The sequence below is a fragment of the Thermobia domestica genome, chromosome 13 (assembly GCF_964235325.1).
Source record: "Thermobia domestica chromosome 13, izTheDome1.hap1.1, whole genome shotgun sequence".
Classification (NCBI taxonomy): domain Eukaryota; kingdom Metazoa; phylum Arthropoda; class Insecta; order Zygentoma; family Lepismatidae; genus Thermobia; species Thermobia domestica.
The window spans coordinates 14,199,564-14,223,768 of record NC_137466.1 but is presented as its reverse complement, the minus strand read 5'-3'; the positions used below and the strand labels follow the sequence as shown (position 1 = coordinate 14,223,768).

General features: G+C 36.9%; 1 long non-coding RNA gene across 1 annotated transcript in view; it reads right to left on the bottom strand.

Moving 5' to 3' along the window:
* The window catches only part of LOC145669129 (uncharacterized), a 45,188-nt gene extending 21,231 nt beyond the window's left edge, over window positions 1-23,957 (bottom strand). Inside the window, exons 1-2 of the long non-coding RNA XR_014128140.1 lie at window positions 23,742-23,957; window positions 330-482 (exon numbers count right to left, since the gene is read on the bottom strand). This is a non-coding gene — a long non-coding RNA (uncharacterized LOC145669129). The remainder of the gene's footprint in view (window positions 1-329; window positions 483-23,741) is intronic.
* Between the last annotated feature and the right edge of the window lie 248 nt (window positions 23,958-24,205).

Here is a 24,205-nt window from a genome sequence, read left to right as displayed (position 1 = left end):
TCTATATCCTAAAATACTTTCTGCCATAGAGTATAATTGATTGAGTACAGTTTAACGTCACTTTTCATTATTGAGAATCTATAAGACGGAGCCTATTATTTGGATTTGTATAGGGCAAGGTATCACCAGTGGCAATCGGGCATGGAGCCACGCATATAGAAATCACTTGTATGCTTGGTATTACAAAAAGAGCATCTAAAGCTTTAAATTTAAGATTAACCCGAACTAACCTTTTAATTTTTCTAACCTCCATTTAAAATATTTATTTTTTTATTCGACTCTAAGAAACGAATAGTGAGCTATTTCTGATATTTTGAAGCTAATCTTACCTCTTAAAACTGGTGCGTCAGCATCTCTCGTTACGGTTTTTTCTTGTAAAACATGTACTTGATAAAAAACCAAGGTGATAAGAATCCACTGACACAGAACACTAATGTAAATGCCATAAATTTCTTTGTATTGGCATGGTCAAATGGCATCGCCTGGAATGAAAAACATATACCTATATAAATAGGAACTCTTAACAGTTTATTTCAACTGATGGTCACCTACTATATCAACGTACTAAAATTGTTCTAACTAAACTAACTAACTCTATGGCCTATGGAACCCGAAGGTTCAATGCAGCATTCACAAAAGCTCTGCACTGACTTTTATTCTTAGCCAACTGGATCCAGTTTCTACTTTGTATTCCTATTTCTGCGCGATTCATCTTAATATTGTCCTCCCATCTGGGCCTAGGTCTTCCTAATGGTCGTTTTCCGATTGGTCTTTCAGTTAAAACTTTGAAAGCGTTCCTAGTTTCTCCCATTCTGGCTACGTGACCTACTAAAATTGTCCCAATACCCATAATTCGATTATTATTATTATTATTATTATTATTATTATTATTATTATTATTATTATTATTATTATTATTAATAATAATAATAATAATAATAATAATAATATTGATGTTGGATCCACACACCTAAAATTATGAGTTTTACGCAAGATTTTGGATTTTTGAAGACAAAACCTCGATTTTACTTTCAATTTTAGATTTCCAAACTACGCTCCTTCTGTCTATCTCTCGACAAGTATCAAAGCAATAATAATTATAAGATTTAGGTTGCTAGAAGCGATTTTGTGGAATCCATTCTGTGCCGAACGGAAAGGTTTGAACTTTACCGTTAACCCTCTATACAAACCAGAAGTAGCAGAAATTTAACCGTCTTCGTTACAAGGTTGATTACCATAGGATAAAAGCGGTAATTGATAGGGACAAGTTGTTCTATCCAGTCGCTTCAGCATTTCAAGAAAAGATATCATTTCCACCCATATTATTCTATCAAACCCAGAAGGGGGTGAAATTTCCTCATATTTTGGTTTAAATCTTGATTTCAATAAAGCAAAAACTAAGAAATATCGAGAAGTGCTTTCGCTATCGATTCAATTTTTCAAGAATATGTTCCATTCTCCATTAACCCTTAAGTTAAGCCAGAAGTAATTCCTGTTTCAACATGTATCGCTACAGAACAACACAAAAATAGATAGCAACAAAAGGCTTTTTTCTAACCAATTCAGTAACGAAAGAAAATCTAACATCTCCCCGTATCACTCTACTAAAACTAGAAGTAGCAGAAATTACGTTGATCCCTTTGGTTTAAATGTTGATCCCCATGGAGCAAAAGCAGTAGGAGACATCGAAAAGTGAAATCGATTCAGTGTCCTAACACTAGGTTCAAACACTTCCGTTAACTCCCTATTTCAACCGGAAGTGGTAGAAATCGACCATTTACGAAATCAATGTTGGTCGCAATACTACATAAATAGATGAATGAATATCATAAAAAATAGCAATAAATAAATTTTTGGAATCTGTCCAGCGTTTAAAGAAAGGATATCGTCTCCAACCGAACCTCTACTAAAACCGGAAATGGCAGAAATTGAGTACTACTTTCGGTTTCCATATTGATCTCTATAGAGCAAAACGATCGAAAAGTGGAATCAATTGACCGTTCTATTAGCAGGTGTGATCTCCTCCGTTAACCCTAATTCGAACTAGAAGCAGTAGAAATGAAACATTTCCGGTTTCAATGTTGATAGCCATACTACAAAAAAGTGAATAAATAGCGACAGATGAACTTTTGAAATCGATCGAGCGTCTCTGCTATATTTCAAGTTTTAATGCTGTTCTCCACAAAGTAAAAAGGGCGAGATATCTCATTAAACAATGTTTCAGAATCGGTTGAGCGTCCCAGGAATAACTTTCATTTCGACTTCTGTCCCTGCAGTATAGAATTGTACTATTTTTGATCTCAATATCGATCACAATAATGCAAAATTGTAATAGATGGGGAGAAGCGATTTTCTCATATGGATTTAATACCATATGAAATGGTTTCATACCTGAATTTATTCTCCTATTGCAACCAGAAGTGACAAATCAATTATTATTTCTGGTTCTAATATTGATTGCTATAGACCGAAAACAGTAACAGAAGGTGACGAAGGATATTTATATGGATTCAGAATTCGATAAACAGCTTTGTTCTTTTATTGAAACCGGAAGCAGTAGAGCTACTGGTGTTAATATTGTTTCCTATACAGTAATAATTGTAAGAGATGGTGAGGAACTTTCTAACACGGATTCAGCATCAGATGAACAGGTTCCATCCCTCACATTGAGTTGAGCTGATTTTGAGTTTAACGTTCCTTTCAGCAGCGAGGCCATATGAGATGTGGATCTACTGATAACGTGGAATAAGAACCATATGAACTCCCGCCAGGAATCGAACTCGGGTCTCTCATGCTAAAGGCGCGTACGCTATCCGCTTAGCCACGAAGGAGCTCGCATCCCTCACATTATCCCTGTATTGTACCCAATAGGTATAGATCTACTAACTCCGGTTTCAATTTTGAATTCGCATAGTTTGGAAGTCTATTGTACTTTTACAAATAAGAAATGTAAAACATATTACTTAAAATTTGTACTGATTTTAAAGATTGAGTATATTTCTTATATGTATTGATACGCTACATTGTTTATTATCGTTTCGATTTGTTATAGAATTTTTTTTGAGTTGTAAAACTTTCACGCTAAGCAACAGGAAAATATATATTAACTTGCTACCAAATTTAATTGACAAATACACATCCTAGAATAAGTAGGGAAGAAAATTCAGTTCATTGCTTAAAATAAGAAATAAACAAACATACCGTACTCAATTCATAGGAAGCTCAAGAAATGTGTAAAACTAATTTCTTGTGTATTTTATGCTCATACTATGTAATGTAGCATGAAGTATTAAAGTTTTAGTCTATTTAATAGTCGATTTAGTAGGAACGCTTTCAAAGTCTTAACTGAAAGACCAATCGGAAAACGACCATTAGGAAGACCTAGGCGCAGATGGGAGGACAGTATTAAGATAGATCTCGCAGAAATAGGAATACAAAGTACAAACTGGATTCAGTTCCCTAAGGACAGAAGTCAGTGGAGAGCTTTTGTGAACGCAGCATTGAACCTCCCGTGTAACGTGGATTCCTGTCACCATGGCATGGCGCACCTTCAGGTTGCGGATCGAGGAGAAGGCCTCTAGATATAGAGGTTAGCTGCGAATATACTGAATAACCGGTCGCGGACAGCCGACTAGGAGTGGTCCTCCACTTTGGGGGTTTGGGTAGGGCTAACAACCTCATCCTGTATATATATATATATATATATATATATATATATATATATATATATATATATATATATATATATAAAAGCACTTGTTATATATATATATATAACTTGCCACGACCTCAGCAAAAGAAAATGGACATGAGATTTGGAACATGGAATATTAGGAGTCTTTATAGAGCAGGCGCGCTAAAATCTGTAACGAGAGAGTTAGAGAAATACAGGATGGACGTAGTAGGAGTTCAGGAAGTTAGGTGGGAAGGAAATGGATTTGTGAATTCCGGAAATTTTACGTTCTTTTACGGGGAGGGAAATAAAAATCACCAGTTAGGAACAGGGTTCTTCGGGTATATTACCAGTAATTAAACGGGTTGAATTTGTTACTGACAGACTTTCTTTTATTATTTTTAAGGGACGGTGGTGTGATATTATTGTTTTAAATGTACATGCCCCAACTGAAGATAAGGATGACCATATAAAAGACAGTTTTTACGAAGAAGTGGAACGGATATTTGACCAACTCCCGCGCTACCATATGAAAATTCTATTAGGGGATTTCAATGCGAAGGTAGGACGAGAGGATATTTTCAAACCGATTATAGGGAACGAAAGTCTGCATAAGGAAAGTAATGACAACGGTGTTAGACTCGTGAACTTTGCATTATCCAAAAACCTAATCGTGAAGAGTACAAAATTCCCACATCGCGACGTTCATAAATACACTTGGACATCACCAAACGGGAAAACACATAATCAAATTGATCACGTTTTAGTAGATAGAAGAAGGCAATCTAGCATAATTGATGGCCGGTCGTTTAAAGGGGCTGATTGTGATACTGGCCACTACCTGGTAGCAGCGATAATACGAGAGAGGTTATCGTTGAATAAAGGTAATATTCATTGTCCGAAAACGGAGAGATTCAATTTAAAGAAATTAGAAGAGATCCAGGTAAGAGAGAAATACCAGATTGAAGTTTCGAATAGATTCGCGGCTTTAGAAGATTCGTAGTGCACTAGTGTTGAGAATACCTGGATTGAAATTAGAGATAGCATTAAAATTTCAGCAAAAGAAAAATTGGGACACGCGGAAATACGTAGGAACAAACCATAGTTCGACCAGAAATGCACAAAACTAGCAGAGAAGAGAAAACAGGCAAAATTACGGTGGCTACAAAATCCGAATGAAATGACTACACAAAATTTCGCAGATATCAGGCTGAAACTTCCAAAACTTTTAGAGCAAAGAACGCGATTTTCTGAAAGCTAAAATTAAGGAACTTGAAGATAATAGTAAAAATAAAAACATACGGGACATGTATAAGGGAATCAACGAATTTAAGAAAGGCTATCAACCTCGTGCTTATATATTAAAGGAATCTGACGGTACAGTTTTCACTGACACGGATAGCATCTTAAATAGATGGAAAGATTTATTTGACGATTTGCTCAACACGCAACCAAAAATTAGTGTGCGTGGAGAAAAGGAGATACACACCGCAGAACCGTATATTCCAGAACCCAACCGAATAGAAGTAGAAACCGCTATAAAGAAATTAAAGAAACACAAATCTCCGGGTGTAGATGAAATTCCGGCTGAGTTAATTTAGCTGGAGGTGGAAAATTGTGGAACAAGATACACAAACTCATTCTCCTTATCTGGAACAAGGAAGAATTGCCACAAGAATGGAAAGCATCAATCATTGTTTCAATTCACAAGAAAAGTGACAAAACTGACTGTAATAATTATCGAGGCATTTCTCTTCTCTCAACATCCTATAAAATCCTTTCAAATATTCTATTAGCAAGATTGACCCCATACGCTGATGAAACTATTGGAGATTATCAGTGCGGATTTAGACGAAATCGATCAACTATCGACCAAATATTTACCATTCGCCAAATACTCGAAAATAAGTGGGAATATAATACCCTGGTACATCAACTATTTATTGATTTTAGAAAGGCGTACGACTCGGTTAGGAGAGACATATTATACGACCTTCTTACAGAACCTGGAATACCGAGAGATCTAATTAGATTAATTAAGATATGTTTAAATGAATCCCAAAGTAAAGTCTGGGTAGGAAAATTTTTGTCCACGAGCTTTCACGTGGAAAATGGCCTGAAACAAGGAGATGGGTTGTCGCCATTATTATTTAACTTCGTTCTGGAATACGTTATAAGAAAAATCAAAGGTAGCAACCAGGGCCAAGAGTTGAATGGTGTTCACCAGGTTATGGCATATGCTGATGATGTAAATTTAATAGGGGATGATAGGAGAACAATAGAAAGAAATGCAGATATCTTATTAAACGCTGGAAGGTACATGGGTTTAGAAGTAAATGCAGAGGAAACTAAATACATGAAAGTGCGTCGGGACCGTAATACAGCAAATTATAAACGCGTTAAAATATTAAATAATACTTTTGATAAAATGGATAGTTTCAAATATCTAGGATCAATATTAACAGAGGAGAATTATATTCACGGAGAAATTAAATGTCGACTAAAAACAGGGAATTCGTGTTACTATTCGGTTTAATATTTCTTGTCGTCGCGAATTCTGTCGAAGAATTTGAAGCTTAAAATATACAAAACGATAATCATGCCTGTTGTTCTGTATGGCTGCGAAACATGGTCACTTACTCTGAGGGAAGAACATAGACTGAAAGTATTTGAGAACAAGATCCTGAGACGATTATTCGGACCTAAGAGGAAAGGGAATGGGGAATGGCGGAAACTTCATAACGAGGAATTATACAATTTATATGGTTTATCCAACATTGTTGGGGTCGTGAAGTCTAGGAGGCATGATTGTATAATTCCAAAATGAAATTTGGAATTTCGTGACCTTTTCTTTACCAAATCATAAACTTTCCTAACATTTTCAAAAGCGAATTTGGGTACGAATTAGGCCGAATTTTCATGCATGCGATAGAAACGTACTTTGCTTGCGATTTGGTAGCATCTAAAGCCGATTATAGACATTCTTGTTGGTGAATTTTGACATTTTATAGAACAAAATTTTCCAATCTGTACTTACATTTGTACAATTTTAAAAAATCTTAACCCAAAAGCTAAATTTCGTGACTTTTTCGTGACTTGCATGACCGTTTTCTGATTTCGTGACTTTTTCGTGACATTCGTGACCGATAGACACCCTGCCACAGAAGGCTGAACGTTTGTTGTTTAAGAAAGAAATTTCTACTGATCATGTTCATATTGCGGGGTTTATGTCGTATTAGAAGACCACGTATTTTGTGTGCTATGATATCATAATAGAAAGTAATGGTTTGTTTGATGTTATTGAACCATTCAATACCCAGGATTTTGACGGATTTAACTGCCGTGTAGTACGCACTATATGGATCCTAGTATTTTGGATGAATACAGAAGAGCTTTGTTTATTGTTTATTTAATCTTGCTCCTGAAATGCTTTGATACGCGTCTAAAAGACTGAATATTTTCAAGGATGGAAATACTGTTCACATAGAAGTGTACATCATCTAAGTAACTTGTGACTGAGATAGAGGCGTGGTAAATTTTGATGCCATTGAGTTTGGTCTGCGCCGCGTATATTAGAGGTGCGATTGAGAGACTAAATAGAATACTGGACATGGTGTCACCTTGAAGAATTCCAGTACACAAAGGGATAACGGAGCTTAAACCACCATTAAGTTTCAATTTCGTAATTCTGTTGTGATACACTCTCTGAAGCATGGGCAGAAAAGTGCCATTAAATCCAAATTTGTGGAGGACTTTAAAGAGATAGTCGTGTGATACCCTGTCAAAAGCTTGTGAAAAATCAGTGGATAGAACGACCACAGGAGTGGGGGCGGCAGTCTCATGATAGGCTATAAAATCTCTTACGTTAGCTAAAACTTCATAAAGTAACGCATGGTGTCCAGGACCGTATTGACAGGAACTAAGCAACTCTCCCATATAATGGTTCATACGAAGCGCTGGACATCGTGTTAAGATTTTTAAATCGGCACATAAAAGACTGATCGGGCGATAATTATCAATAGACGTAGAGTTAGACTTTTTAGGTATTAAAACAGTAATACCCGTAGAGAGAGATTCTCCTAAAGTAAAATTTTCTCGATATTCATTGAAGAGATCCGTGAGAAAGGGGACAAGAATATCAATGAAACTAAGATAAAATTCTAAAGGGGATTGAAGGGATGTAGTCTAAAAGAGATTCATCCACATTCGTTACCTGAGGTGCTGCATACAGTTTTTATAGTGCTGAACAAATTGGGGAAGTACCTGCAAACCTTCATAAAGTTGGCCATCCTTGCCCCTAATGGATGAAATCAACTTTTGTTTGCCTCTGTGTCGTTCTTTTTGAATTTGTACAATGCTAGCCTGTTCCATGTCATCAGCCGGGGCAATTTTGCTGCGAACAAAAAAAAACCACATTCGTTGTTTATGCAATGACAATAGATGGGTTTTGATTTCTTGTATTTGAGGCCGGATGAGGCGGCCTCGCAATTATTCTTTCATGTATTCCTTGAGTAGGCGCGAGTAATAGTTGTATTGAGTATTATAGGCTTGGTTCCTTTGGATACAATATTGCTTACTTATGGATAGAAATCTAGGTTTAACTCGCTTGTCCCAAAAATACGTAAGTTTGCCCTGATAGCGTGATATTAATGGATACAAGATTCTCCATTCCTCTCGAATTAAATGCTGATATTCAGGGTTCATAAGTATAGAAGTGTTAAAATACCAAAGAGGACTTCTCAAAAATTTTGACATTGGTAGGGTTATTCTCATAATAAGAGCATAGTTATCGCTAAAACTGACAGGTTCGAAGGTAACATTTCGTACGTGTGCTACTAGTGAGCGACTTACGTAAAAACGGTCCAAGCGACTGGATGATTTTGAAGTATGAAATGAGTGACCTGGGTCAGTGGTTCGAAAGTGACGCCACACATCAACTAGATTATATGTGTCTACTATTCGCTGGAGTTCAGGAGAGAATTTAAAGTTGGGAGTCTGGTCAATAGGTTATAAAACGGAATTATAATCTCCCCTAAAATACAAGGGTTGGCACCATTAAATAAAGCTTGTGCAAGACCAGTGTTGAAGAAATCCTGTCTCTCTCGCTTTTTGTGAGACCCAGATGGCACGTAAATATAGCATAATTTGATGCGGTCAAGCATTCCAACAGAGATTCGTTCATTTGGGTGATCATTAACGGCCTTAAACTCTAGATCATTACGGTAGATGATAGCTGTACCTAGCCCATTCTCCGTAAAACGAGAATAGCATGTATGATGTGAAATATAACTATACTCTTGAAGGGCTACTTCTTGAGCAAACAACACATCAATATCTGCTTTGTAGATAAAGTCTCTTAATGCTTCTTGTTTAACAGGAGAAGTAAATCCATTTAAGTTAATGGTGGCAAAACTAAAACTATACAAAAAGATAAACATAAACAAAAATAGAGTGAAGCGAAATGTTAAACACTGCATAAATGGCAGCAATATAGACCACAATATAACAAGGAAGATAATTATAAGTCGTCCCGAACGGGGGTACCAGCTTTCAACTTTTTCAAAGTGGTCCGGTTCGGGCACCTGAAACTTGGGTAACATCGGAAGTACGGCCTCCTTTAGAATTTTTCGAAACTCCACTAACATTTGTCTTTAGTTTGTAAAGTTTACGTTTTTGGTATACAGGGGCACTGAGATCAGATTCACTAGCAGAGTCACTGGTAAGGGGTAGTACATTCCTGTCAAGAGTGATGTTTGAGTCTGCTACCAAGTGCATGTCAGATTGATTATAATGGTCCATGGGAGCACTCGGAACAACTTTTAAATCTTGCACTGACGGTTGGTCACCTACCTGAGCAAGTTGTCCTTCCTGGATAATTTCCTGGGCCTTGGGATCAGAATTAGTTCAGGGTACTGCAGTAGGTTCCAAAGGAGCAAGAACTTCCGGGTCAGTAGAACGAACTCCTTCCATAGGTGGGTCGGGGCGAATGTCAGGATCGAGGGATGTTTCAATTGCTGGAACATCCTGACTTGAAGCACCAGGGCGAGCAGAAGTAAGCAGAGGAAATTCCGTGTAGTTATCTGTATGCAAAGCATCTTTTTCGTGTGGAAGATTATGAGGTATACGGAGCGGTGGCGGTTGGAAGCTTCTAACTTGCGGATCAACTTTGAACTGCCGAACTTTTTTGCGGGGGCACTCTTGAACAAAATGGTCCTGTGAATTGCATAACGCGCAAGTTTGGATTTGTCCTGAGTAACTACAAAATAGCCTTAAACCACACACTGTAATAAATGAAGGAACATTTTGTTTAATCTTCATTTTAATTAATTTACGTCCAGTACGGGTGACATACTAGGGTGGGTCGTTTTGCCACTTTTTCTTCGGAAGGAAATGTAATACCTGGCAAAAGTGGCCAATCCACATGGACATTTCAGGTATAGAGTTTTTTCCAAATCAGATAGTATCTTCTGTGAGAACTATTGCCTCAAAGTTTCAAAATTTACCTGAAAATTGCAAAAAAATACCAAAATTGTTCATTTTTTAGTTATGTTAAAGTAAACATATTTTTGGGTTTATACATGCCATATGCTACGAAAACTGACATTCCAGTCTCAAAATGCCAGTTATATGCGCTTGGGGGGGATAGGGGTGCCTCCTCTGGGGCCGGAAAAGAGGATAAATTCAGTACAATTAAGCGTTTCTACAGCTCTCGTCCTTGCCTTTTCCCTCGGGACCTGTTGGACCAATATGAAGATGAACGTGACAATTTTTTGGACAGCATCGTCACTGGAGATGATACGTGGTGTTATTACTTCGAGCCGGAATTCAAAAGACAACCCATGGAATGCCGATTTTTACAAGCGCGACACTGGTTCATTGTTGGCAAAAGTGCATAACAAATGGTGGGAACTATGTGGGAAAATGAGTCTTTAGCTGAAATATTGCTCTGTTTAGCTGTGCTGTTGTTAGTTATGTATCTCGATTAGTTTCCATAAAAAATGAGGCATTACTTTCGGAACGACTTTCGTAGTTTTGACTGAAACTGTTATGATTTCGCAGAGATACAATGTAAGCGAGAGGGCTGCGGCACATATAACAACTGTGCTTAAGGCAGCTTCAAAGACTGGAATTATAACTTCCCAAAAATTTAGCGACATAACAACTGCTTTAACTGTGGACAGGAACAAAATAAGGGTGCGAAACTTAAAATTGCTCGGAATTTAAAAGAAAGTTCTACAAATGATGATCCCATTAAAAGGCTATACTTTGATGATCGAAGGGATGACACTAAAATATACACAGGCATCGTTAGAGAAGAGCACTTATCACTTGCGGCTGAACCTAACTCTCAATACATTGGTCACGTGACACCATCCTCTGGCTCTGCACATGACGAGACCACAGCTATTTTCGAATACATCATGAACCAACTCAGAGTTGGTTTGATAAAGTTGAGGTTCTCGGGTGTGATGGAACATACACTAACACTGGTTTGAATGGAGTTGTTCTTCGAAGATTAGAGGAATTAACAGGAAAACCTATGCAATGGGCTATTTGTCTCTTGCATTTTAATGAACTGCAGTTCCGAGCTCTCTTCACGCATATTCACGGCGCTTATTTAAGTCCCTATTCTTACACAGGCCCCATAGTTTCAAAACTATCTAACTGTGAAAAGTTTTCAGTGTTGCTATTCAAACCAATAAACTGTGACTTACCTCATCATAGTCTAGAAGAGCACAGAAAACTCAGTAAAGACCTGAGATGCTTGTTCCAGATATCTCAAGCCATTGACTTCGGAGTATTCGCGTAAGAGCTTGTTTCTATGATCCCTGATAAACTAAACAAAACTAGCTGTTTGACTAGTGCAAACAGAATTTTAACATTGTATATTGCAGCAAAAAAAAAAAAAAAAAAAAAAAATCTAGCAGGAAATTAATAGAAATTGCGACATTCATACTTAGAGTCTGTATGGTTATGCAACATCGCATCAGAACATAGTCTTTCGTTGCTGATGGTCCTCTCAGGTCTTTGAGACCATTCATAGGTCTAGATACTTACCAAGGGAATACCAGGCTGTAATCCGTTCATCCATTCAGACGAATGCATTCTTTGCACTCCCAGAAAATTTCTTCTCGCCACGATGACTTGCTGTCCGACAAGATGCATTACATAAGATTCTTAGTGCTCGAAAACACGAAGCAGGGAATCTCCATAGCTCCATTAGATATAACATCATTCCCAGATTGAATTTTGAGGCAAACGATTACACTGCAATGATCTTCTGGGAAAGAACTGATGTTTCAATAACTGTACTACCAGTAAGTTCTATGGACGGTACCAAACAAACAGCTCATGGTCAAACTTTCACTTCCTGACAACACTGTGCCAGAATGGTGCTTCACCGTCCATCCGTGCCACATGGTAGCAGTAGAACGGATAGTGAAATTAGTCACTGAAGAAGCCTCCCGAGTATGTGCCAGTGATGCTAGAGGCGGAATAATCAGGTCAACCTTACTTTCTAGGCAAACTGCATCTAAATTTCAATCAAATTCCCAATTTGTGACATTTTTTCCTGACAGTGACTAAGCGGATCAATTCATGCGGCCCAACATATGGTTGGTTGATTGGATAGAGAGCTTTTGTGAACGCGGCATTGAACCTCCGGGTTCCATAGGCCATAGAGTTAGTTGATTTCAGTTATTGCAGCAGAAGAGTTAAGTAAATGGAATAGCTCAAATGTCAAAGTACAAGATCGATGGGTGGCTGTGTTCAGTATCCCCAAGAAAAGATCTATATTAACAGTCCTCAAAAAAAAAAAAAAAAAAAAAAAATTCGAGTTTTATCTCTGCATTCCAGGGTCAAATGCAGGAATAGAACGCCTTTAAAAAGAAATAACTACTAGTGGAGAGTGGGGTAAAACCGGGAAGTCGGGTGCAAACCGGATACCCCCTTCTAGCTTTTGCATGCGCTGCAATCGCGTGGAAAACGCACGAACTACGTTACACCTTGACGATGGAGTCGCAGCCATTACCAGAACGCAGTAGACTCGTTGCTTTTGTTGCTGTGAAGAAAATTCCATTTGAGTGGTCTTTGCTTACGATTTTTGAAGAAAACTAGATGGGTTATACTGCGTTCCTGTTTCTGCAAGAGTAAAGGTATGTAGCTGTCTTTGTACAACAGTTAATTACCTTCTTTATCCTTCTAAGTAATTGTCCTTAGCCATTTGCGATGAAAGCTGTACGTGCGGGGCAAAACCGGTGCTACCCGGTTTTGGCCCTTGGGTTATTAAAACAGAAAGTCTATTATTATATACCCCGAAATACTTTTATTGACTATATTAGTTGGCAATGTAAGAGGTTACGAAACAAGATACAGACATTAGACAATATTAGACAGTATTAGACAATAATAGTAAAATATTACTATTGTATATAGGCCTAATTATTATTGTAAAATATTCTTATTGTATTATATTAATGTTTAATATAATACAATAATATTTTACAATAACAACCTTGAGTTTTTTCGCTCCCGTGAATTGGTTTGTTGATTGGTTCCAGTTTTACGTTCTGTATCAGCACTGTGTCTTTTATAAGACGTGGTCTACTGTTTAAAGTGACAGCTCAGCTACTACTCGGGTTTGTATCTAATGTTTGAAGCCCCCAGCGGTATTTGAACCACGAACGGAAGAAACCGCACTGGAAGTTCTAAGGAATTCTGAAATCCAGCATTAAGACTTTATAAACAAGGTTTAGAAGTAAGAGTCCCTAAAGGTCCTGCAGCAAGTGTTCCATAATGTGTCAACACCATCAAATCAACACCTTCTGAACCCGAACCACTCAATTTATCCTGCTGTTCTAAATTATTGACGCCTAACTCTAAACATGTTCCCGAAGCAATATCCAGTGTTTCACCCTCCGAATTGATGCCTCCCCCATACACTGAGAGAGAGACGCAGCCGAAGGAGGACAACAGAAAAGGAAACACAGTCATTTTGACGGGCTCCCCATACAAGCATCAACTTGAGACAACATTAGAAGAAAAGAAAAATGAAGGAAAGAAGAATAAAGATGGACTGAAGACAAATAAATGAATCAAAGAAAAGGAAACTTTTTAAAGACGCCACAAAAAAAAAAAAAAAAAAGGAAGTACAACAGAAAATAAGGGACCAAAACTAGAGAAACCGAAGGAGCAAATGTGGGATGAGTCTATTGAAGAGGATGACAATACTGCCTGCATTTAATGCAATGAGCTTTATTCGGACTCCAAGGGTGATGAGGGATGGATCCAATGCATCCAATGTCGTTGTTGGGCCCATGGAAGCTGCTCTGGGGCCGAAGAGGAAGATAACTATTTTACTTGCGACTTGTGTCAATAGGCCTTCTATTACAACGAAAAAGTAAAGACAGACAATTAAATTTATTAACACCTCATCAAATTGTGTTCTTTTTGACTTATTTCTATATTTTATACCAATTTACTTTATGTTAATAAAAAGAAACTTGAATTTTGTGGAAACTTTTAACATTTTTATTTCCCGGGCAAAATGACTTATTTCACAAAAACAGTACCTACAATTACAGAAACAATTAAATCATGTTTGTAAAACTGTGGCTGCACTAACAAATAAATAGTGCATACTTCTGCAAAATTTTGTTCAAGCCTTAGGGTCCCGATTTTACCCCACTCTCCCCTACTAGCTTAGTGAGAAAACAAACCTATATGCGAGATCTCACAATGCACTATTGCAAATGCTTTAATTCTGAAGCAAAACTTTCACTTTTCATGCACTGAAATGCAATGGCGCTGACTTTCTAAAATTTATGTAGGTGCATATTAATGACGTGACGTTATAGCCTATATGATTTCAGGAAAGTCTCGATATTTGATTGATTAATTCTTAGTTAAAATCTTTTATGAACACTGTCATAAAGGGCTGTGGTGTGATAAAGTAAAATATACCGATACCATAAGGATGAGTTGTAGCTCAGTCGGTAACACGGCTGCCTTCAGTGGCGTATGTAGGGGGGGGGCTTCCGGGCTTAAGCCCCCCCGAAATCTTACTTACTATAGTAAAGTATATGAAATATCTTGCAGAATTTTCACATTTTCAGGCAAAGCCCCCTCCCGAAAGTTAGTAAAGCCCTCCCCGAAACAAAATCGTAAATACGCCACTGGCTGCCTTAAACGCTAGACAAACGGGTTCAAACACAGTTCCAAACTAAAAATCTTGTGGGTGTGCCCCGGAGCACCCACGTAGTCGGCGCGCATGCTGAAATGTACGATCAGTTGTTCAACAATAAAAATCTGAGAAAAATCAATTCTAGTGATAAATACGTTTATTGGCCTATGTTAGTTGAAGGATTCCTTGTGTGTCTGTTATACAAACGATATACTCTAAATATGCAATTGGGACCTCCATGTTATTTATATTCTTGTTAATAAATTATATTGAGATATGGTACAATCGTATTAAGGTTGTTACTGTTATAATTCTTGTATTTCGTGAGTGTTGTCATTAATATTTGGTACAACAAGAGGTAAGTTGTTTCATTGTTTAAGGAAAGAAAATTATATTTCGTACAATATATGAGTAAAGTTTCATGTACTAATTTTTTGTATGTGATGACACTATTTACATTACTATTTACATGTTGCAACAACACTCAATTTTTTGTCATTCTGGAATACGCACTACTGTGTCCATATTATTTGGGAGGCCTATTCAGATGAAAAAAATCTCATATAAATGCGAAACACTTATAGGAGTCTTGTTTGTTTGTTTGTTTGTTTGATTTTGAAGTTTAGCATCCCTTTCAGCAGTGAAGCTATATGACACGTGGATCTACTTATTAATGTGACAACTGAACCACATGAGCTACCACCGGGAATCGAACCCGGGTCTCCCACGCCAAAGGTGCATACTCTATCTAGTAACTTATCCACGAAGGAGCTCTCATAGCAGTTCTCCAGAGACGTAAAGTTTCCTGAGAACAGATGGTACTGATTGTTCGCAACTTCTTTGTATCCATTTCAAATAATACAGTAAAAATGTTTCCAAAAATGCATTGTTGAGTTGATTTTGTGTTAAATGTCCCTTTCAGCAGCGAGGCTATATGAGACAAGACCTACTGATTAATGTGGAATCCGAACCACATGAGCTCCCGCCGGGAATCGAACTCGGGTCTCCCACGCCAAAAGCGTGTACGCTAACCGTTTAGTCACGAAGGAAAAAGGTATTGTGTTTGAAAGTTTGGATGGCGGGGGGGGGGGGGGGGAGATAGAAGGTGTCTCGTATTTTCATGAAAAAAATATGGTAGGTTTATCGGAAACAGCAGGCTGGAGTACGGGATTAAAATTGTTGGATAAACTGAGGCCAACGTTCTTTCGATTCCGTTTAACTTACATTAGGCCAACGTATTCTTGAACTTTACTAAGCCAATTAGTAACTCCGATTCTCCCGACATTTAGCCTACGTAGGGCCAACAACTGCTGCTTGGATTATTTGTCCGATTTTAGGTTATTTCTAAAAAAATTTATTATGCTTCAAGGAAGAAGAAGCCGATCAAGAATATCAGATCTTTAGAGAAATATTGTAGGTGTGAACAGTCTAGCGTGCAGTTGTACAATAAGCCGTTAATAATAATAATAATAAAAACTTCTGACTTTAAGTAACTGTATAAGACGTTTCGTACTGTTCTTATCCTAACGCATGTCAAATTAATTGGGTACAGATTCATAATATATGTGCATATTTGTGTCTTAACAGGGACTATTCATGACAAAAAGCACGCATCAACGTGTGCTAGGGTGCAGTACAGTAGAGTAGGGTAGGTTGGGTTAGTAAAAAATGTGGTAGGGTAGGTCAGTAAAGTATTGTATGGTTGGTTAGATTACGTTAGTTGTATTTACACATACAACATTACAAGTATCTGTTGTAATTTTGACAGTAACACAAGCTTCTATAGCACTTGTAATGGTTTCGCACTTATAATCCTAAATATGGAATAAGGTCTACTGTTGCCGCACACTGTGAGGAAATGCTCAGCCAGCGGAAATTTATATCGTAGTTTCTTGTCACTTATTTTATTGCCATTTTTATCGTAAAATTACCATTTTTATAACGGCCAATTGTAAAAGTGCACCCACCAAGTTCAAATACCACTTTCACATTTTTTTTTTTCGTAGACAGCACAGACATTTTTAGCTGATAAGGCATTTTAATGAATTTTAAGTGTTCACGATGTTTTTTTCTTCTTATAAGGTGCGTTGCAAAATGATACGAACGATACCAGATATCGTCATATTATGTGATCGGAGAGAAAACGGAAAATAGAAGTAAAGGTGAATGAAAGAGTGTTGTATTTATGTTACACAGACACAGGTACTGTAGAAATATACACGTATAGAGGACAGGGAGAAACAAAAATGAAAAATCAGCCCAAGAAAAGTGTTGCAAAATGATACGAACGATGACATGTTTAGTGTAAAAACATGTAGCTAGGTCTCTGCTAGGAACATAGAGGGCGCTAAACGAGAAGGCAAAATGTATAGCAGACGAGTGATAAAAGTGTAGGCTAGTTTACTACGGCGAGGACATCTGTGTGAGGTGAAGAGTAAGAGAAGCATAATGGGCCCTGGCAAAGTATTATCTGAGTGCGAAAATTGCCAAATAATGGCATATAAAGAAGAAGGTGCATCTGTTAATGAAATTGCACGTCGAATTGGGCAATATGCTTGTGTCCTAAACAATTTTCTTAAACTTGGGATGCGGTATGAAGTAAGGAAATCATCAGAAAGGCCGCGTTAATTCACGCCACAACAGCAAATACAGGTTGTTCGAAAACTAAGTTGTGCTGGAATATCCCTTAGACAGTTTGCACAAGACCCTAACACACGTGTACATAAGTCTACCCTATCAAGACCTGTGAAACGCTGTAATCATATCTCTGATATAAGAAGCGTAAGCGTCAGCCACAACTCACCGCGCAGCACAAGGAGCGACGGGTGATCTGGACCAAAATACATGTGACCTGGAAGCAGAACGCGTCGTGTCATCTTCAGTGACGAAAAGAAATTTAATTTGAATGGTCCCGATGGCTGATGATATTATTGACACGATCTGCGGAAGTAGGAGCAGATGTACTCCAAGCGATAGCAAGGACAGTCGGTAATTATGTGTGGGGGGAGGGCTTCGGTTGTTATGGTACAACAAATCACGAATTTCTTACGTCTCATATGACATCAACCACGCAGTAAACAGTACTTGCAGACAATTTATTGTCATTTACCTTGCGAATTGCTGGTCCCGAGTGGATCTTCCAACAGGATAATGCTACTGTCCACGTTGTTGGAATTACCAAGGATTGTTTTCGGGAGAAAGACGTGATTGTACTTGATTGGCCTTTCAATTTCCCAGACAAAAACCAGATGGGAAATCTTTAGGAAATGTTGTGTCGCTCAGTGATCGCCATCGGTACCCAGTATAACAATGTTCGTGAGTTGCAGGATGCCATCATCGCTGCATGGAATCAAATTGATGTGAGACTCTGCTGCAAACGCTGGTAAACATCATGTTTAATCGAGTGTTCAAGCTGGTCTTATGCAGTGGCTCATTTATTGTCTGTTAGAACTAGCTTTTGTATTGCGTTCGTATCATTTTGCAACAGTCATTATCTTGTTGTTTTGACTGTTTTTTGTTTTCAATTTGGTTAGCCGTGGAAATGAATGAACTATCCATGGTCTCTAAACATATCCTCCTTATACATCTCTACATATCACGTATTCTATCCGTGACGTGCATTTACTAAAGTTATGCCACATATTTGGATCGTTCGTATCATTTTGCAACATACCTTAATTGTTAACATACTGGCATGATTAATTATGTACCTATACACTTCTAAATTATTGATCGGTATTGTTACTTACTATTGTTTTGTAAAAATATTTTTTAGATCAATGCTATTTTCTATTTTCGGAATATCTACAAACCATATAGGCCTAGAAGAATTAACGGCTCGGTGAACACCACTTCCAATAAAATTGAGTTATTAAGTGGAATAGGTTGGGATTGAACCATAGAACAGTATGTAGGTAATTTAATTTCAGAAGTGTACCTACAGATGGCACGGGAAGACTGATTGGCATGCGTCATTGTATTGAATTGCATGGGAGTGTTGAATCTTCTTTCCCAGATTACTCGAAAGATAGATGACGTGACACCATTATGTTTCTCCAAGCAGCTCATAGATAGTTGAATTATAGTGGGCTTTGTAAAGCATTCAAAAGCGTGTTTTTGTTTCTGGCTGTATGGAAACATTTTCGTTGTTACTATGTTGTTTTAGTTTAAGTACAGTATCCATTTATATATTCTTGCCTGTCTTATTTGTAAGTAACTAGACGCATAATTTTAATGCCATTGATCTGTATTTAGATTATGTTACCTAAGACTGTCATATTTCTAGACTAAAAGAACGGGACATCATATGAAAATTTACAGCATATTCATAGTTATGCTCTTGCTTTTTGCTGAAATATCGTAATTAATTAAATAATAGGTCAACATTCACCAAATGTGAGTGACCACAGCATATTCTTCTTATCGACTGAATATTGATGACAGTTTATATGAAAATAAAAACAATATTTTGTTTTAAGACAGGGACTGCAACCGGTTCTCACAAAAGCTTCTATTATCACTTAAATTCAGTAATCTGTGGTACTCATAAAAATTTTAATAGATTGTCTTCATTATTCTTATTAGTGCAGGAGCCATACTACTGACGACTGTTCCACGGAAGTGTATAGAGAATTTCTCTTCAAAACTTGTTTCCTATCTGTCTAAGAATAGTTTTTAGCTTGGGGTACGCATTTCTGGTATGGGGAGGTTTCTTCCAGTATGGCCGCCAATATGGCCGACCGGCCAAAGTGCCGGCGGTAGAAAATAGCCTATATCTCCGAAACTATTGCTTTTAGCACAAACTTTCAAAGGACCAAAATTGATCAGCACTTTTTTACATGAATTATATAAAGTTTTATATTGACAAAGAATTTATTTTTTTAAATCATTAATTAAACTTGGTAAGAAAACTAAGTATGTGAGATTAATTATTTGATTTGTTTTATGTTTTAGGATTTCAGAAAGTTGCATCTGTAAAAAGGCAAATAAAGATGATAAAAAAATACAACATACTCCACCACCAGAACAAAATCAGTAGTGTAAGACCCTATTTCATGTCTGTAGTGCACAGGCAATTCATGGAACATGCAAATCTAAACCTTTAATAACATATTAATAACATATTTGAACACGTTGGTTTATGCAGTAGCTATGACACTGTTCAAAGAATATATCATTCTTTTGTAGCAAGAGTGTGCAACTAACGATGAATCTCTGTATCCTATTGTCAACACACTTAGCCAGAGGTGTTGCGTTTCGAGCAGCCATGGATAACTTTGACCATCAAGAGGATACAAAATCAGGCATTGGTAGTTCGCATGACACAGTTCTAGTACTATTTCAGAATGTACAACATCATAATACAGTAATTCAGAGCTTAGATTTGAATAGTTTTACATTTGGTAAACACAACAAAAACTGAATGATATTTTCGGCTGTTAAAAGCTCGTGCTATTTAACAACCCTAAAGTAAGAGAGAACATTGATTATAATTTATGTCCAGTGACTGCTTCAGGAACGAAAACATCAGTTTCAAATCAAAAATAGGTTTTACATGGTCAATAGCACGATTTTCTTCAAATTATGACTTACCTACTATCAGTTTCTGAGGTACTTGCTCTACCCTCGTGGAGCATTTTGGCTCATTTATTACTAAAAAGAAGTTTCTAAAAACTATTCAGCATCTGTTCCCATTCTCCCTTTTCCAGCCACTAATCAACCATCTATATACACAACCATGGTAAAGTTTCAGGACTACTTGATACAGGAAAATCAAGAGTGTGGAACTATGTGGAATGATAAAGGAGTAGATATACCATTTAGCCAAGGAACTACAGTTGTAGTTCCCTAATAAGTTTGAAAATATCATTTTTGGACTGGGTTAATTTCATACAAGTAAAATCATAATAACCTATCTTGGGCTATATCTTAAATATAGTGAAATATTTGAAGCATTAGTGGAGACTGAAGTATTTGGTCCTAAAGTGGTCGAAAGTGCAATACAAGGTAATCATTACTATAGAGGAGTTCGTGGCATGAATATAATAGTAGGAGCTGTAGAATGAATCCAGTTTCAACAGTTTTTCATGAAATCTGAGAAGAAGCCACCCTAAAGAAAAGCCAAAAATTATTGATATGAAAGTGGAAACATCTAATGCTGAGAGCAAAATTGATATTTTAAGATATTGTGGCTTCTCAATTAGTAAACTTTTAACATTTGAGCTAACACCAGCGTCATTCTTTATGGCCAAAAATGGCAATCTGGTAAAATCAAACAAATCAGAATTAGTAAAAGAGCTTGAAATAAAAATAAAAACCACATTCCAATGTCATCCAAACACATCCTGCATAGTATTTGATTTTATGGTTCAAGCTCGCTGCATAGCTTCTACTGCTGTAAATTCAATGAAAAACTTTGTCAGTTTTGCTCAGAGTATGCTAAAGAAGATAATTTACCTCTCAAATCATCCAGAAGGGATGATATTGTCTTTTATATTTACAAAAATGATAGTATAAAAGCTGCAGAAAGATTGAGACGAATTAAAAAGGACCCAATTAACATAACAATTTCAAGCAGTGTTACACCTTTGCCTGAAGACATGGATGCATTTTGTGCTTCAATTCAAACCAAAACACAATTTCAACAGTTCTGTTGAATATTTTATTCAATAAAAGGACAGATCTTCAAGTAAAATAGTTTATTTTAGTGGTATGGACGGAGAACAAGCTCACAAATTAGAAGAAAACAATGCGATAGAAGAACATTTCAGTGGTGTGCCTTTCAAGAAGCCGATTAAAGAATATTTCTTCACATAAATTATATTGCAACAGTAGCGTAGGCAGGATGCGTGTTTGGGGGGGGGGAAGTGCTGTTATAGGTACATATAGAAAAATTACAAACAAAAAATATATACAAAAATAAAAACATAAAAATATATAAAAAATTACAAACATCAAAGTACCAAAGTACATTATCGGACCTCTTTGGGGGGGGGGAGCCGGCCCCTCTGGCCCCCTTTCCCTACGCCACTGTATTTCAAGTATCGTTGAAAGTGTGCTAATAGCATTATTACACATAGATGTGTTTGTTTCTGCTGTTTATTAGTTTCATAAAGAGTTTCAACTGAATGGCGTAAACGCATTTCGGACCTTTTCTGGGAAAGGACAATCTACAAGGTATATCCCAGTATACGATTTATGTCAAACTGTTTCAATACAAGTTATTGAAGTACTTCTTGCGATTCGTTCCAGGCCGGAAGCCAGCCCAAAAATGTAGGAGGAGGCTGGTAGAAGTTAGGGAAGGGGGGCGACCCAACCATATTATAGTTCATTTGTAAGCCTACCGCGAAAAGTTTAGGGGGCAGGCCGGTCCCCCTAGATCCCCTCGTGGATACGAGCCTGATTCGTTCCCTGAGTGGATGTAATACTACCAGCAAATTTGGTACAAAACAAGCAGCTTTAAAGCTGGCAGAAGACTATTCATACTTGATTAAAGACTTCGGAAAAAATGAACTATCAAGCTCAATAACTGAAAATGCTGAAGAATTTTTGACAAGGATTTTGTCGAAAGACTTTAGGAAAATGGATGACTTAAGAGTCACTAAATACCATCGATTGTAAACTTTAGACTTCACAAAGCTTCCACTATCATCTAGTACGGCATTACATATCGAGAGGGCATATCTACAAGCTAACTAATGGTACTGTCTGTTTACAGATCTACGCGATATACATAATCTTATTGAATATGGATATGTGGAATTTGAATTAGGATGTATTTCTCAAATTACCGCACAAGACCTTCCTCCTGACTTCCCTCACATTTCTACTTATCAGAAGAATGTAATAGCGTGTTCCAGATTATGTACTTGTGAACTTTCAAATTGCCACAATGAGTGGAATTAGCTAGCTTCTGTTATATTATATATAGAGATTAGGCCTCATTAATAACCATTTACTGCTTCTACTTTTTAATAGGCCTAATTATAATCATTCCTAATTTTAAGATTGTGTAAGTTAGCAAAATGTATATTTTATCTTAGTAATGTTGCAAAGAATGCAGTGTTTTCATTAATAAAGCGTTTTATAATCTTTAAAATTATTTTTTTCTTTTAAAACTGTTTGCACATTATCCAAAAATATGTACTGATTAATTTTGGTCCTTTGGAATTTTGAGCTAAAAGCAATAGTGGTAGGGCTATTTTTCACCATCGTTAAACATTAGCTGGCGGTCATTGGCGGTCATTTTGGGAGAAACCTCCCCATACCAGAAACGCGTATCCAAGCTAAAAACTATCCTTAGGCATATAGGAAACAAGTTTCGAAGAGAAATTCTCTATACACCTCCGTGAAACAGTCGTCAGTATTATGGCTCCTAGATTATATATAATTCTGTAAAACTCAATGCAGCAATATCATATTCAAAGCACGGATTCGCCATCCTATACGACTACCACCTCCTGAATCATCGAAGCCTTCCGCGGCTTGCAAATAGTACCCACTTCTACTTATCTTTTCCCGTATTAAACATATCTTTCACTGCCACTTACACATTTAAACATCACATATGAACACGAAATCATCATTTCTTACTTTATCTCTCCTGTAAATTTAAATATTTTTTATAAAAAATGGAGGAGCAACTCTAAATTTAACCCAATAATAATAATGTTTCAGCTACAACCCATAAGGACTAAATAAAATATATAAAACTGATAAACTAATTTTGTAACGAAATAATGATTCTAAAGTATCCTTATTCTTTCCCCCAACTCTGAAGAGTGTAAATTTTGTTAGGATTTACAATGAGGAGAATATAGAATAACTGACATAAAATGCATTAACTATTAGCCTACACCAAATTGTAAATAATGTAAAATAAATCACCTCAAAAGGATTCCCTCCATGTGGACCTGGCACAATCTTACTTGATTTTTTGGCTGAAGTAAAAATACTTCTGCTTAGAAGGGAGCGTATTTTTGCCAAAACCATGTTAAGGTTAAATTGCTAGAACTGTTCAACTAGATGAAATCAGAACTGACTTAGATGGATTATTCAGCAATCTTCTTTTGTTTTGTTTGTTGTTATCACAGAATAAACTCAAGAAAACGTATCCAGTGTTGCCAGACTTTTGTGGGCTACCAAGGAAAGAAGAAAAAATAAGTCATGACAATACTTCATTATAATAATTACATATAACTTTAATAGAAAATATCTTCTAATATCTTAATTTTGTGTTAGCTGACTTCATACCTTTATTAGCTGGCTACCACAAAACAAATGGACAAAAATCGTACAGCTGAGAAAATTAATGAGATCACACACTGAATGCAAAATACAAAAACAATGTT